Source organism: Prionailurus viverrinus, chromosome C1 (assembly GCF_022837055.1).
Source record: "Prionailurus viverrinus isolate Anna chromosome C1, UM_Priviv_1.0, whole genome shotgun sequence".
Taxonomy (NCBI): Eukaryota; Metazoa; Chordata; class Mammalia; order Carnivora; family Felidae; genus Prionailurus; species Prionailurus viverrinus.
In genome coordinates, this window is record NC_062568.1 from 28,305,201 (window position 1) to 28,319,807 (window position 14,607).

General features: G+C 37.1%; 1 protein-coding gene across 1 annotated transcript in view; it reads right to left on the reverse strand.

Annotated features, from left to right (window-relative positions):
• The window catches only part of BMPR2 (bone morphogenetic protein receptor type 2), a 202,050-nt gene that overhangs the window by 151,454 nt on the left and 35,989 nt on the right, over window positions 1-14,607 (reverse strand). The gene's annotated exons all lie outside the window — the stretch shown is intronic.

Here is a 14,607-nt window from a genome sequence, read left to right on the forward strand (position 1 = left end):
CCAATGAAATAATTTCTGAAGACATTGGACCAACCATAGGTATAAACATAGGAAAATAAGTGTGCATGCCAAAAAATTTTTAATAGTGTGGTTAATGATTATATAAACTCTAGTTTTTAAGGTTTATTATCACCTGATTATAAAATTCACAAAACTAACAATTCTTGCCTGTATTTTTATTGAGAATTCTAGGTACCAAAATATAAGTTATATCTTAAAAGTATAACAGAGCATAACTCATAAGTGATAACAGATTGGGCTACTATTCCCATCATAGGAAAAATAATGATATAACCTCTAGCAAATGAGAAAATACATGTGAGAACATTCTGAATACAATACAACTAAAATTCAAAGTGATAATCTTTGATCTTGGTAAAGTTCTCCTGGATATAATATGTATTTTCTTTATATGACTTCAAAAAAAATAGTAAAAACTCAGAACACATTCTAGGCTAAAGGGAAAAAAATTCATTCCATTTGGCACAAAGCCATAGGACAATAGCACTGTTACAAATTAGCCATTTCAAAACAAGGTTAGTAGGTAATGGGGGAGCCTGAAATATGCTGTTGTCCTTTTTCACAGACACTTAAATAACATTTTAACAAACAGAATATGTTGGCCCACCATGAAGAATATTCAGAAACTATCATTTGCATTTCTACGCAAGCTCTAACAAAATTCAACTTTTCTAAATTTTCTAAAAAGTGTTTATTTTTGAAGGAGAGAGAGACAAAATGTGAGCAGGGGAGGGGCAGAGAGAGAGGGAGACAGAATCCGAAGCAGGCTCCAGGCTCTGAACTGTCAGCACAGAGCCCTGTTGTAGAGCTGGAATCCACAAACTGCGAGATCATGACCTGAGCCAAAGTCAGACACCCGACTGAGCCACCCAGGCACCCCAAAATTCAACTCTTTAAAACTGCAGCCAAAGGTATTCAAAAGAAAGGTACCAACATAGGGCAATTTTATTTCATATAATATTAAATTCATAATACATAAATTATGGAAGAACAGCTATACTCAAATGACCTATCTTTGGACCCATACTCCAAGGTGAAGAGTTGTTCTAACTTACCATAAACATGAATCCAAACAAACAGGCCTTGCTTCATTTCTCCCAGTTTATTACCTTTAGCTCATATCCTTTTGTTTTATTACATTTTTCCATGATTTTCTACTCTTCGACAAACCTAGTATAAAAATGCTCAGGCTTATCCACTTTGGGCCTTCATTTCCTTATGAAGGCTCTCGTGTCATGTAAAACTTATATTAAATAGATTTGTATGCTTTTCTCTTATTAATCTATTTTTTGTCAGAGAGCCCCAGCTGAGAACCTAGAAGGGTAGAAGGAAGTTTTCTTCCCTACAATATCATTCTATGTTTGTGACAGTCTGAATCTCAATGTAAAATTTCAAATGGAACTGAAAATAAACCCATGTTAAAAAAAAAAAGGTGGGGGAGGAATGAAAAATAAACTGAAAATTCAGTATTTATAATGAATCTCGTACCAAATAGTTTTAGAAACTATTAAATCAATAACATTTGGGATACCAAGATTTATGAAACTGAGCACCAAAAAGGAAGCTCTTAAAATCTTAACTATACTGGGAAGCTTCCTCTCCTTCTATGCAGAGATACCATACCAAAGTATATTTTTTGAAAGCTTTCATTTTAACCATTCTAAAATGACATAGTGGCAGCACAAAAACACCTGTATGTTCAAGTACAAGGGAAGCCATATATAAAGTATGACATGTTCACCTAGGTAGAGTTATGTTACATCTAATTTCCTGATGTAATGCTTTATATTTTAGATTAAACCTGAGGGCTGAAAAACTATTTGAGGATTCACATAGAACCAAGTCTATTGGGGCTCAGTTGGGTAAGCGTCTGACTTCAGCTCATGTCATGATCTCACGGTTTGTGACTTCGAGCCCCACCATCGGGCTCTGTGCTGACAGCTCAGAGCCTAGAGCCTGCTTCAGATTCTGTGTTTCTCTCACTCTCTGCCCCTCCCCTACTCACACTCTGTCTCTCTCTCAAAAATAAACATTAAAAAAAAAAAAAAGACAGAAAAAAAGAACCAAGTCTATTCAGGCTCAAAAGTCAAAACTTCCATTGCAAAAACTTCTGACAATTCCCCTAGAAATTTCCTGACTAGCTTCTATTATATACAGAGAATACAGAAACATATATTCCACTTCTCTAAGCTAACTCTTTCCATCTTGATGAACACATACCACAGAAGTCCCCTATAGCTTGCTCTCTCCTCTCCATGTCTTATTTTAAAACTTTCCCAACAGCTTAACTGACTCCCCGTCTTACCATCCTGCAATCTCTACAAGTTAAAGGTTCCTACTTTTTTCCTCATAACCTGAAATCATTCTATCTATACTAGATCCTAGTCATTAATCTCTTTCATGTATGAAATTCAACCATTCAGACATTTCTCAACTATTTCCTTTCTCTACTCAAATACAGCACCCCTCCTCCCTGGGATGAAAATAACCTTGATTCACAATGATTTTGGACAGAGGGTTTGTTTTAATTTTTGACTCAAATGTAAAGAGTCAATCCAAAACTGGAATTATCTTTTTTTTCCTAAGATTTGATTTTTAAGTAATCTCTTCATCCAATGTGGGGCTCGAACCCACAACCCCAAGATCAAGAGTAGCATGCTCCACTGACTGAGCCAACCAGACACCACTGAAATTACCTTTCATATGTCTATGATTTTTTCTCAGGTGAGGGAGTTCCTTGTTTTTCATTTTGTTTGTTTGTTTATATGTATGTATGATTTTATTTTTATATGTATGTATTTATGATTCTATTTTTAAGTAATCTCACCACCCAACATGGGGCACAAATCTACAACACCGAGATCAAGAGTTGCATGCTCTACCAACTTAGCCAGCCAGGTACCCCAGGAGTTACTTATTTTAGATTCAAAATTTTTAATTCCTGGGGTCCCTGGGTGACTCAGTCGGTTAGGCATCTGACTTCAGCTCAGGACATGATCTCACAGTTCATGGGTTCAAGTCCCGCGTCGGGATCTGTGCTGACAGCTCAGAGCCTAGAGCCTGCTTCAGATTCTATGGTTCTCTCTCTCTCTCTGCCCCTCCCTGTTCATGCTCTTTCTCTGTCCCTCAAAAATGAACAAACATTTAAAAAATTTTTTTTGTAGTTCTATTGCTGGGTCATAAGGTAGCTCTATTTTTAACTTTTTGAAATGTGGATAGAACTGGAGGGTATTACGCTAAGTGAAATAAGTCAGAGAAAGACAGATATCATATGTTTTCATTTATGTGGAACTTGAGCAACTAAACAGAAGACCATGGGGGAAGGGAAAGGGAAAAAAATATTTACAAACAGAGAGGGAGGGAGGCAAACCATAAGAGACTCTTAAATACAGAGAACTGAGGGTTGATGGCGGGGTGGGGGAGAGGGGCAAATGGGTGATGGACATTGAGGAGGGCACTTGTTGGGAGGAGCACGGGGTATGTATGCTGTATGTAAGTGATGAATCACGGGAATCTACTCCCAAAACCAAGAGCATGCTGTACACACTGTATGTTAGCCAATTTGACAATAAATTATATTAAAAAACTTTTTTATTTCTAATTCTTAATTCTAATGGTGCAAAAAAATTTAAGATAATAACTACATGGACAAAATACTTCACCAAAAGAAAGGATACTTTTCATAACAATTTTAAAATAAAATTTATCAAATATGAATGAATCTGCCTAAAGAATTAATAGAAATTTAGTCTTAAGTTTTGGTGACTTCATCATTTTCTTACCTCAAGAACTCCTTCTACCACCTTAAATATTTTTAGAATTATAAGGGACACTATCTGTCTTTTCAACATTATATTTTGAATATACTTTAGGGGCACCTGGGTGGCTCAGTCGGGTAAGCGTCCAACTAGTGATTTTCCCCCAGGTCACATGGGGCTCATGTCAGGCTCTGTGCTGGCAGTGCGAAGCCTGCTTGGGATTCTATCTCCCCTGTTTCTCTGTCCCTCCCTCACTCTCTCTCTCTCTCAAAATAAATAAACTTAAAAAAATAAAAGAAAATATTTTAAACTCACAGAAAATGTGCCAAAATAGTACACTTTTTGCATAACCATAACTCAGCTTCTCCTAATACAATACCTTATACAACCAGAGTAAAATTATGGAGACCAGAAAATCAATACTGATACAATACAATTAACTAATCTACAGACCTTATTCAAATTTCATTAATTTTCCCACCAATGTGTCCTTTTTCTGGTCCAAGGATTCAATCCAAATCTGAAAAATTGTCATGTTTCCTAGTCTCCTCCAATAAATGTAGTTCCTTGGATTGATGTTTTTTTTCCATGACCTTGAGACTTTTTAAAAGAAATAGTAAGTTATTTTATAGAACGTTCCTCAATTTGGGTTTGTCACTGTTTTCTCATGATTAAATTGAGAAAGCTTTTCTAGCAAGAATACCAAAAAGGTGATGGGGCATGTGGGTGGCTTAGTCGGTTAAGCGTCTGACTTCGGCTCAGGTCATGACCTCACAGCTTATGGGTTCGAGCCCCACATCCAGCTCTGTGTTGACAGCTCAGAGCCTGGAGCCCGCTTCAGATTGCATCCCCCTCTCTCTCTGCCCCTCCCCAGCTCACGCTCTGTCTCTCTCTCAAAAATAAATAAACTTCAAAAAACATTTTTAAAAAAGAATATCAAAGAGGTGATGCTGTATCCTTCTCAGTATACGTTATCAGGAAGAATATGAGATGATAATGTGTCTGTGAGGGTGGTGTCTCCAGATTTCTCCACTATAATTAGGGTTTCTCTTTGTAATTAAAAAATATCTTGTGGGGAAGATACTTTGAGACTATGCAAGTATCCTGTTTCTCACCATACTCTCACCCACTAATTTTAACATCCAATGACTGATTCTTGACTGCAACAAGAACCTGTGTGGTATTTACCTAATTTCTTATTTATTTCCCCATTCATTCTCCATTTATTAACTGGAATTCTACTGTAAAAAAGAGATGTCCCTCAATGTTGTTATGAAACAAACTGCTCTAAAATATAAAGTTTATTAATTAAAAAATAAATTTAATTTTAAAAGCTGTCCCTTCTCCCTTATTTATGTTAGTATAGACTCGTAGATATTTATTTTATTCTATGGATTCTGATCCAATACTATTTTTTTTTTTTTTTTTTTTTGGGTCTCAGCTTTAGCTAGCAGAAGTAGCTTCAAGCAGGCTGTATCTTTCCAACATACCCATTACCATTTTTTGAGCACTTCCTTACTTTCTGGTACCATTAAATGTTCCAAGTTCATCTTGATTTCCTTGCTCCAGCCCTGGAATCAATCCTTTCCCTCTGAGTTCCTTTTATTGGAGAGTGTTATTCAGAAACCAAGATCTGGGCAACAGATTGCTACTGTAGCATCATTACTTCTAGGCTGTCTCTGTGGAGACTTAAGAGCCTAGATGTCATTACAGTATTTTTAGTTATTAGTTCAAGACAAGTATACACTTAAAGTAGAATTGCTAAAAGCAATTAAGAAATATTAACCCATGCCTCTATGAAAAATAAATGTACTAATTAGAGTACAATATTTGTGTATAATATTTTTGTCTTTTATGGTTTTTCAAAGTAACTTAAGCTAGTTCTTTTTTTCTCCACCCCTTCAGTATGATATTATTCATTTATAACATAATTAGGTTCATTTGTTATTATTTATATATCTTCTTGAGTTCTTTCCACATTCTGTTTGATCTGATTTATTTATTTTTGGAATCATGAATCTGTTTAAAGGAACACTTAAGAAGAATATTTTATTTTGTTTCTTTGACTAATGAATGAGAATGGGAAGAAAACATTATCTCCTTGACAAAGAAACATTCACAATGTTCCTCATATTAATGAATCCATTCAAGACATTCCAGACATGTCTAGACACAGGACACTCCATCCCACTATACTAAAATCAAAATATAATACAAAGTAGATAAAGAAACAGATAAAAAAGAAAAAAAAAACCTTATACAACCATTGTTTGATGCTTTACCCTGTGTTTCCAAGATAGTTCAAGTGGAATGTGAAATAAAAATATGGGCAGACTTCCTGTTTCCTTGTAGGCCCTACGCCCTATTTCCTGCTCTTTCAAATCAGAAGACTGATTACAGTGACTGAAAATCCTTACTATAATTAATACTAATGCTTACAAGAATCTAAATTTTTATCTATTTTAAAAACACTTGTTAGAAGCATCCTCTGTGTGCTTTATACACCTTTATCTTTAAATGAGAGCTTTAAGGAAGACCCATTAACTCTGCTATGGTTCACAATCATTTGTTTTCTCCCTAGATTTTATATACTGTTGTGCCAGTACATCTGGTGATAATGAAAAGCTAACAGCAAAAATTTTGTCAAGACCAATTTTTTTGCGAGACGCAGTTTAACCAATAGTGCATATGGGTGGATATTTGATAGAGCTAAGAAACAACCATAGATATATGGTTTCTGAGAGGAAACGAACATATGAAATTATTTTGCCACTTTGAGTGCCTGGGTAACTTAGTTAGTTGAGCATGCAGCTCAGGTCATGATCTCATGATTTGTGGGTCCGAGCACTCTGTCAGGGACTGTGTGCCGACAGCGCAGAGCCTGCTTGGAATTCTCTCTCTCCCTCCCTCCCTCCCTCCCTTTCTCTACCCCAACTCCCCCCACCCCACCCCAAATAAATAAATAAACTTAAAAAAATTATTTTGCCACTTAAAACTGCACAGTTTTTAAAAAGCACTTCACTGAAGATGTTTTATATAAAATAACCCAAAAATTTTTGGACATCACATCCAAGCCATATACTATATCTTAGCTTTTTACACATCATCTCATATACAATTATATTTGAGAATTATACACTATTTTTATACAATAAGTAAATTTAATTTTTCTCAATCAACCCTCTCTGTTTTATTAAATTCCAAGTTAAAAGAACTTCTTTAAAAAAAAAAAAACAACACTATGGGCACCTGTCTGGCAAAGTCAGTAGAGCATGCACTCTTGATCTTGGGGTCATGAGTTTGAGCCCCATGTTGGGCATAGAGCCTACTTAAAAAACAAAAGAACACTAGTTGCACACCTTCAGAGCATAATATTTATGCAGAATACAATGTGAATACATTATTAAGAAGCAGTACCTTAACTAGATCACACCAATATTTATAATAACCAACAAGGTACCTCAAATGGACAGAACAAATATAAGCATGGAGAATGATGCCTGAACAGATTGCTCAGGCATACTAACCGAGACCTCAGTCACTACTAACATTGATTACACCATCACCACAGCTTCAAGTTTATTAGACTATTCTTGCCATCCCTGTATAGCAGCCAGGGCACAGTAGTGATAGGGTGAAACATGTGAATTAACCAAGTTCACAACTTTTCACATGTGCCTAACCTGGAATGACACCACAACCCAAAAAGTTTGCCAGTCTCTGGCACAGAGGTTTATTTATTCACTGATATTCAACTTGGTATGGTTTCCCCTAAAAAGCAGGCTCCAACCATAATGGACTGGTTAGGTGTACCCAGAGAGCAATTTTAATTTGCTAAAAATATTTCACACTCATGAAACGATGTTCATGTCCCGGAAAACAGAACAGTTAGACTCCTGAACAGAACAGACTCCTAACAGAACAGTTAGACTTCTGACCTGATTCTTAAATTCCTATTAAACAATTTAATTCTGTACAAATGGTTAATAGTATATAATCAATTTCCTTAACTCATTGGTTATAACCTGAGATCCTTCTGACAATACAAAAGAGCTAGCAAGGATCCTCAGAAAAATAATAGTCTCTCACCCAGCCACAGAGTACAAAAAAAATTATGTTACTTCTCATCCGGGGAGGAGGGTGCTCACAGCTCTGAGAGTATACAACTTACTTGGAATCCAGAAGGCAACATGAAACATGAACAACCAAAAAAACTTCTATCATATCCCTTCTTACTCCTATTACTTGCCCATCTTAGACAACTACTTATGCTGAATTTGATACACAGAAGAAAAGGTAAAGATAGGGCAACCCATAATTCCTTTTCCTCTCAGTCCTTCCTTACTCATCAGTCAGCCAAAGGCAGAATGTCGGAAGAATATGCATTTATCAAAAATTAAAATAAAAGCAGCTGAATTCGTTTTGTACAGTGCTTCTACTGTTCTAAAACAAACTATACATACAAATACAGCTACAAAATATGATTGTATAATTTCAGTGATTGCACAAATGAGTTAATTATTCTTATATTTGCATCTTGTTTTATTTTATTTTTTAAGTTTTTATTTATTTTAGGGGCACCTGGGTGGCTCAGTTGGTGGGGTGTCCAACTTTGGCTCAGATCATGATCTTGCGGTTTGTGGGTTCAAGCCCCACATCGGGCTCTGTGCTGACAGCTCGGAGCCTTGAGCCTACTTTTGGATTCTGGGTCTCCCTCTCTCTCTGCCCCTCCCCTGCTCTCTCTCTCTCTCAAAAATAAATAAATGTTAAAAAAAAATTAAGTTTTTATTTAAGTAATCTCTGTATCCAAAGAGGGGCTTGAACTCACAACCCCAAGAACAAGAGTCTCATGCTCTTCTGACTGAACCAACCAGGCACCCCCATATTTGCATTTTAAATGGACACTGCACAATGCAAAAAAGAATGGTAAAAGTCAAGCTAATGATTTAAATTTTTAATTATTCTTTACTTAGAATGATATTAAATGATAAAAATACCTTATGATAAGTCAAAAGAAAGACTGCAAAAGAAAGGGAAAAGTTGTGTATTTTAGTATCTTTTGGGGGGGAAGGGTGCAAAAAGGTGGTTTGATTAAAGCATGGGGACAGGACTCATGGGCAGGAAGAGCTGCCTACATTTTAGTATTTTTAACAGCACTTTCTTCTTGCTTTCTGAACAAAAGGGCCCACATTTTCATTTTGCCCTAGGTCCCACAATTATGTACTGCCCTGCCAACAGTCAACCTTTCCATATCTGGACTTCTTATGAATGAATAAAAACATGATAGCAGAGGAAATGACAGAAAACAGTACTAACTACTGTATCTGGTTTTCTCTTCGGGCTTCAGGAAAACAAAACTTCATTACTGTCAATTTATAGTCTAATAGGAAAAATCTGGGAACCAATGCTCTAAATGGAGTTAAGTATCCAGACATAGTCTGACCATGATAAAAGGTTGTCAGTCAGGAAAGGTGACAGCCTTGACACAGCTTGAATCATAATAATCTTTTATACTTAATTAGTACTATTAAAATAAAAATTTTGAACAAAAGTTAAGTTCTATGAAATATACTCCCATAAGCAATTCTATGAAATACATGCCTAACCATGTAAAAACAGAATCATTAAAGCTTCTGAGGCTAAGTTAAAATACTATCCAAGGAATTCATCAAGTCAGATAGGAGTAAGTATCTTTTAGAGTTAGAAAGGGCCTTCAAGTTCAACTACTTACTTTATTTTTATTTTTATTTTTGCTTTATTTTTATTTTATTTTACTATACTTTACTTTTATTTTATTTTTACATTTTATTTTATTTTATTTTATTTTTATATTTTATTTTTTTTTATTTTTTTTATTTTTTTTTCCACAGAACGAAGTTTATTCCTGACAAAGTTCCACTCTCCCCTCACCAGCCCAGGACAAGCACAGACTACCTGGGGTGAAGATGGTGGGCCTCTGAGAAACAGGAAAGGACCTGGCCTCAACCACTTTTTTTTTTTTTTAAGTTTATTTAATTTGAGAGAGAGAGTGTACATGCATAAGCACAGGAGGGGCAGAGAGTGAGGGAGAGAGAGAATCCCAAGAAGTCACCCCGCCATCAGCACAGAACCCCACGTGGGGTTGGATCCCACAAACTGTGTGATCATGACCTGAGCTGAAATCAAGGGTCAGACACTTAACCGGGGGGCGGGGGGGGGGGGGGGGGGGGGGCCTGGGTGGCTCAGTTGGTTAAGGGTCTGACCCTTGATTTTAGCTCAGCTTATGATCTCATTGTTCAAGCCCTACACTGGGTTCCTCACTGGCAGTGTGGAGCCTCCTGGGATTCTCTCTATCCTCCCTCTCTGCCCCTCCTATCCACCCCCCCTCAAAATAAATAAACTTAAAAAAAATAACCAACTTTGGATCCTCTGCTTTAGATCTTCTGTCCCTCTCTCTCTCTGCCCCTCCCTTCCTTGTTCACTCTCTCTCAAAAATAAACAAACATTTTTTAAAAATTAAAATAAAAAAAAGATATGAGAGGCACCTGGGTGGCTCAGTCAGTTGAGTGTCCGACTCTTGATTTTGGCTCAGGTCGTGATCCGAGGGTCATAGAATGGAGCCCCATATTGGGCTCCAAGCTGACAGCCTAGCCTGGAACCTGCTTTGGATTCTCTCTCTCCCTGTCTTTCTGCCCCTCCCCCCATTCTTTCTCTCTCTAAAATAAACTTAAAAAAAAAGATATCATGGGCACCTGGGTGGCATGGTCGGTTAAGCAGCCAACTCTTGATCTCAGCTCAGGTCATGATTTCACGGTTAGTGAGTTCAAGCCCTGCATTGGGCTCTGTGATGATAGTGCAGAGCCTGCTTGGAATTCTCTCCTTCTCTCTGCCCCTCCCCCACTTATGCACGCAAGCACACTCTCACTGACACTCTCTCTCTCCCAACATAAATAAAAACTTAAAAAAAAAAAAAAAGATCACATGAAAACCGCTTCAACCAGTGTTTAAAAGGCAGGGTGAAAATTACAACCCAGGTCAGGAGGTCTGCATTAGTTTGGTAGGAATGGTGAAACAAAAGTACCACAAACTGGGTGGCTTAAGCAACAGAAATTCATTGTCTCTCAGCTCAGGAGCCTAAAAATCTGAGATCAAGGTGTCAGCAGGGTGGTTCCTTCTAAAGACTATGAGGGTTAAATCTGTTCCATGTCCGGTCTTAGCTTCTGGTGATTTCCTGGCAATCTAGCATTCCTTGGCTTATAGATCTCTACCTTCATTTTCACATGGTGCTCTCCCTGTGTGCATGTCTGTGTTCAAATTTTCCCTTTTTACAAGGACATCAATCCTATTAGACACCACTCTGAGTGTCTATTTGTATGACTGTGTATGTAAGTACACATATATAGGTCATGTGTTAAGAGAGGGTACATAGATTTCATCAGATTCTTAGAGGAATACAGGACTTTTTTTTTAATTGTGTTGTTTTTATCCATTTTATGTTAATGCATAAACTTTTTTTTAAGAGAGAGCATGAGCAGGGGAGAGGGGCAGAGGGAGAAAGAAAGAATCTTTTTTTTTTCTAATGTTTGTTTATTTTTGAGAGGAGGGTGTGGAGAGAGAGGGAGAAAGAGATCCAAAGCAGGCTCCAAGCTGACAGCAAGGACCCTGATGTGGGGTTTGAACTCTTGAACTTCAAGATCATGACCCGAGCTGAAGCTGATGCTTAACCAACTGAGCCACCCAGGTGCCCTGAGAGAGAATCTTAAGCAGGCTCCACACTCAGCCCATAGCTCCACATGGGGCTTGATCCCACAACCCCGGGATCATGACCTGAGCCGAAACCAAGAGTCAGCCACTCAAACAACTGAGCCACCCAGGCATCCCAGGAATACATGACTTTTAATAAAAAGGTAAGCATCATTGGCATAAGCAAAAGATCACTGTATTAAGGGCTTACAAAATTCTAGGCTTCCCATTATCTTTAACTGATGAGATAGGATCATTACCTTCTAGAAGATCTGGATCCCAGTTCTCATCATTCATCCATCTATGTGAGACTTTTCTACAAAACTATAAACCTCCTGAGAGCAAAGGCAGTTTTGTTCATTTCCATATTCAAGGACTTTACCCATGGAATTTGGCAAACTGTAACTTTAACTATATAACTTTCCCCAGTCTTGGCATAAATTTAAGAATATTATGAATTTTTAAGACTTTTCAGACATCCAGGAGTTGTTTTATTTTAAGCTAGGTATGCCAAAAAGAGATGGAAACCAATCAAGACTGAGTAAAATACTCTCCTGAGTCATTCAATCTAATCATTTCAAATTGTAATCATGTGGGCACTAGAACAACCATAACTATTCAAAGTTACTTTCAGGGTGCCAGTCAGTTAAGCATCTGACTCTTGATTTCAGCTCAGGTTGTGATCTCAGTGGTTGTGAGAGCGGGGCATGCTTGGGATTATCTCTTTCCCTCTATCTCTGCTCCCTCCCTGTTTGTCCATGCCTCCGTGCATGCATGCATGCACACATGCTCTCTCTCTCTCAAAATAAATAAATAAACTTAAAAAAAAAAAACCCACAAGTATTTTCAAGCTGTTGGTCTCAATGCAGAATTTTACATTTCAGTAGTTCAAAACCTGAGCCAGGCAGGAACCCCTGGATACTCTCTTTTGATATTACACCAAAACTCAGCAAGTAGCAATTTCTTAATAATTACAAAATGGAATCAGAAAACCATATATTGATGAACTTTTTATACTGCTATAAAATTCACTCATTTATCTTGCCCTTTGAAAGGATCTTTTACTCATGCAAAATTGTATAACAACACACAATGTCCACTTGCAATATCTGCATCATCTATGAATGCCCAGATTAGTCCGATGAGAAACAGAATATTCACAGAGTCTCAAATATCTCTTCACAAGTTGCCTTTTAATTACAAAGGGAAAAACAGTAACTTTATCTGGCAGATACCATTTAAACCAAGTGACAAAAGTTAACAACAACAGTAATGAGGCAAACTGATGTCATGTGCTCCTTGATATGATGCACTGAGAAGAACCCAACATTACTTCTCTGATATTTCTGCTAAAAATCCATTACTTGACTCTAATCATGAGGAAACATCAGACAAATTCAGATTGAGAGGCATTCTACAAAATAACCGATCTGTACTCTTTCAAAATGTCAAGGTCATAAAAGATAAAGACTGAGGAAATGTCACAAATTAAGGAAGTATAAATAAACATAACAACTAAATGTAAGACACGATCCTGAATTGGTCTCCTGGACCAGAAAATTTTTTTTTTCTTTGGCTATAAAGAACATTATTGGAACAATTAATGATACTTGAAGGTCTCTTAAAAAATGGTATTATGTTGATGTTAATTTCTTTTGTTTTTAATTTTTTTAATGTTTATTTATTTTTGAGAGAGAGAGAGAGACACAGCACAAGCAGGGGAGGGGCGGAGAGAGAGGGAAGCAGGGGTAGAGAGAGGGAGACAGGATCTGAAGGGGCCTCTGCAATGACAGCAGACAACAACAGAGAGCCCAATGCCAGGCTCAAACTCAAGAACTGCAAGATCATGGCCTGAGCCAAAGTTGGATACTTAACCAACTGAGACACTCAGGTGTCCACAGCTCATTTCTTTTTTAATCAAAGGAAACTGGGAAACTCCATCAACACAACATTATGAGAAAAAATGATGTAAACTAAGCATTTCCTATAAATCATCCTCATAATTTTTAGATGATGAAATTTTTACCTACATAATTTAGCAAACATACAGAAGTAGAGTCACTTTAGAGAAAACATTTTTAAGTATTTCTTATAAATCCACACTTAGGCAATGTTAATATCTGAAAATGAAACACAACCTTTATTCTCTTTTAAAAAAAACAAAAACAAAAGAAACTTAATGGAGCACCTGGCAGACTCAGTCAGTAGAGCATCCAACTCTTTATCTCAGGGTCATGAGTTCAAGCCCTATTTGGGTGTATGGCTTACTTTAATTTTTATTTTATTTTTAATTTTTTTTTGTTTATTTATTTTGGGGAGAGAGAGACAGAGCATGAGCAGGGTAGGCACAGAGAGAGAAAGGGAAACACAGAATGGGAAGCAGACTCCAGGCTCTGAGCTGTCAGAACAGAGCCCAATGTGGGGCTCAAACCCACAAACAGTGAATATCATGAATGAATAATGTCATGACCTGAGCCGAAGTCAGACACTTAACCAACTGAGCCACCCAGGCGTCCGGGGTGTAGAACTTACTTAAAATTAATTAATTAATTAATTAATTAATTAAAACCACTACTAAGTCTCATTTGTGAAGCAAAATTTTCATTAAAATTTTTAATTACATCTTTTCATGAAAATTATAGCAGAGATGTGTTTCATGGAATTATTTCACATAGTTTATGAATGGTACATTCTTGACGTTTTGGATACTATCTTTTCATTTTTAAATTGTCCTGGGCATCAGAAATGTATTTTAAAAGACGTGTGGAGGTCAGGTTGCAACTTGTCCTGCTCCACCTGCTTCTATCCACCTCGGTAAAGGGCAGCACCGGTCATGTGGGTACCTTACTCTGTTCCTACCCCAGATCCAGGTTATTGGATGGAGACAGACACACAGATAAAGATTTTTTATATGACCCTGCTCTTCTCTGGAAAACAGACCCAACTCATTTATTTCCTATTCTTCAAAGATACCTTACCAGAAGAAAGGAAATTATTATTGGCAGGTCTTGAGCATAAAACAGTACTACTGAGCCATCAAAGCCAAGTATTGGTTTCTTTTAACTTAGACCCATAGACCCTTTATAAGAACGAAGAAGAGGGGCGC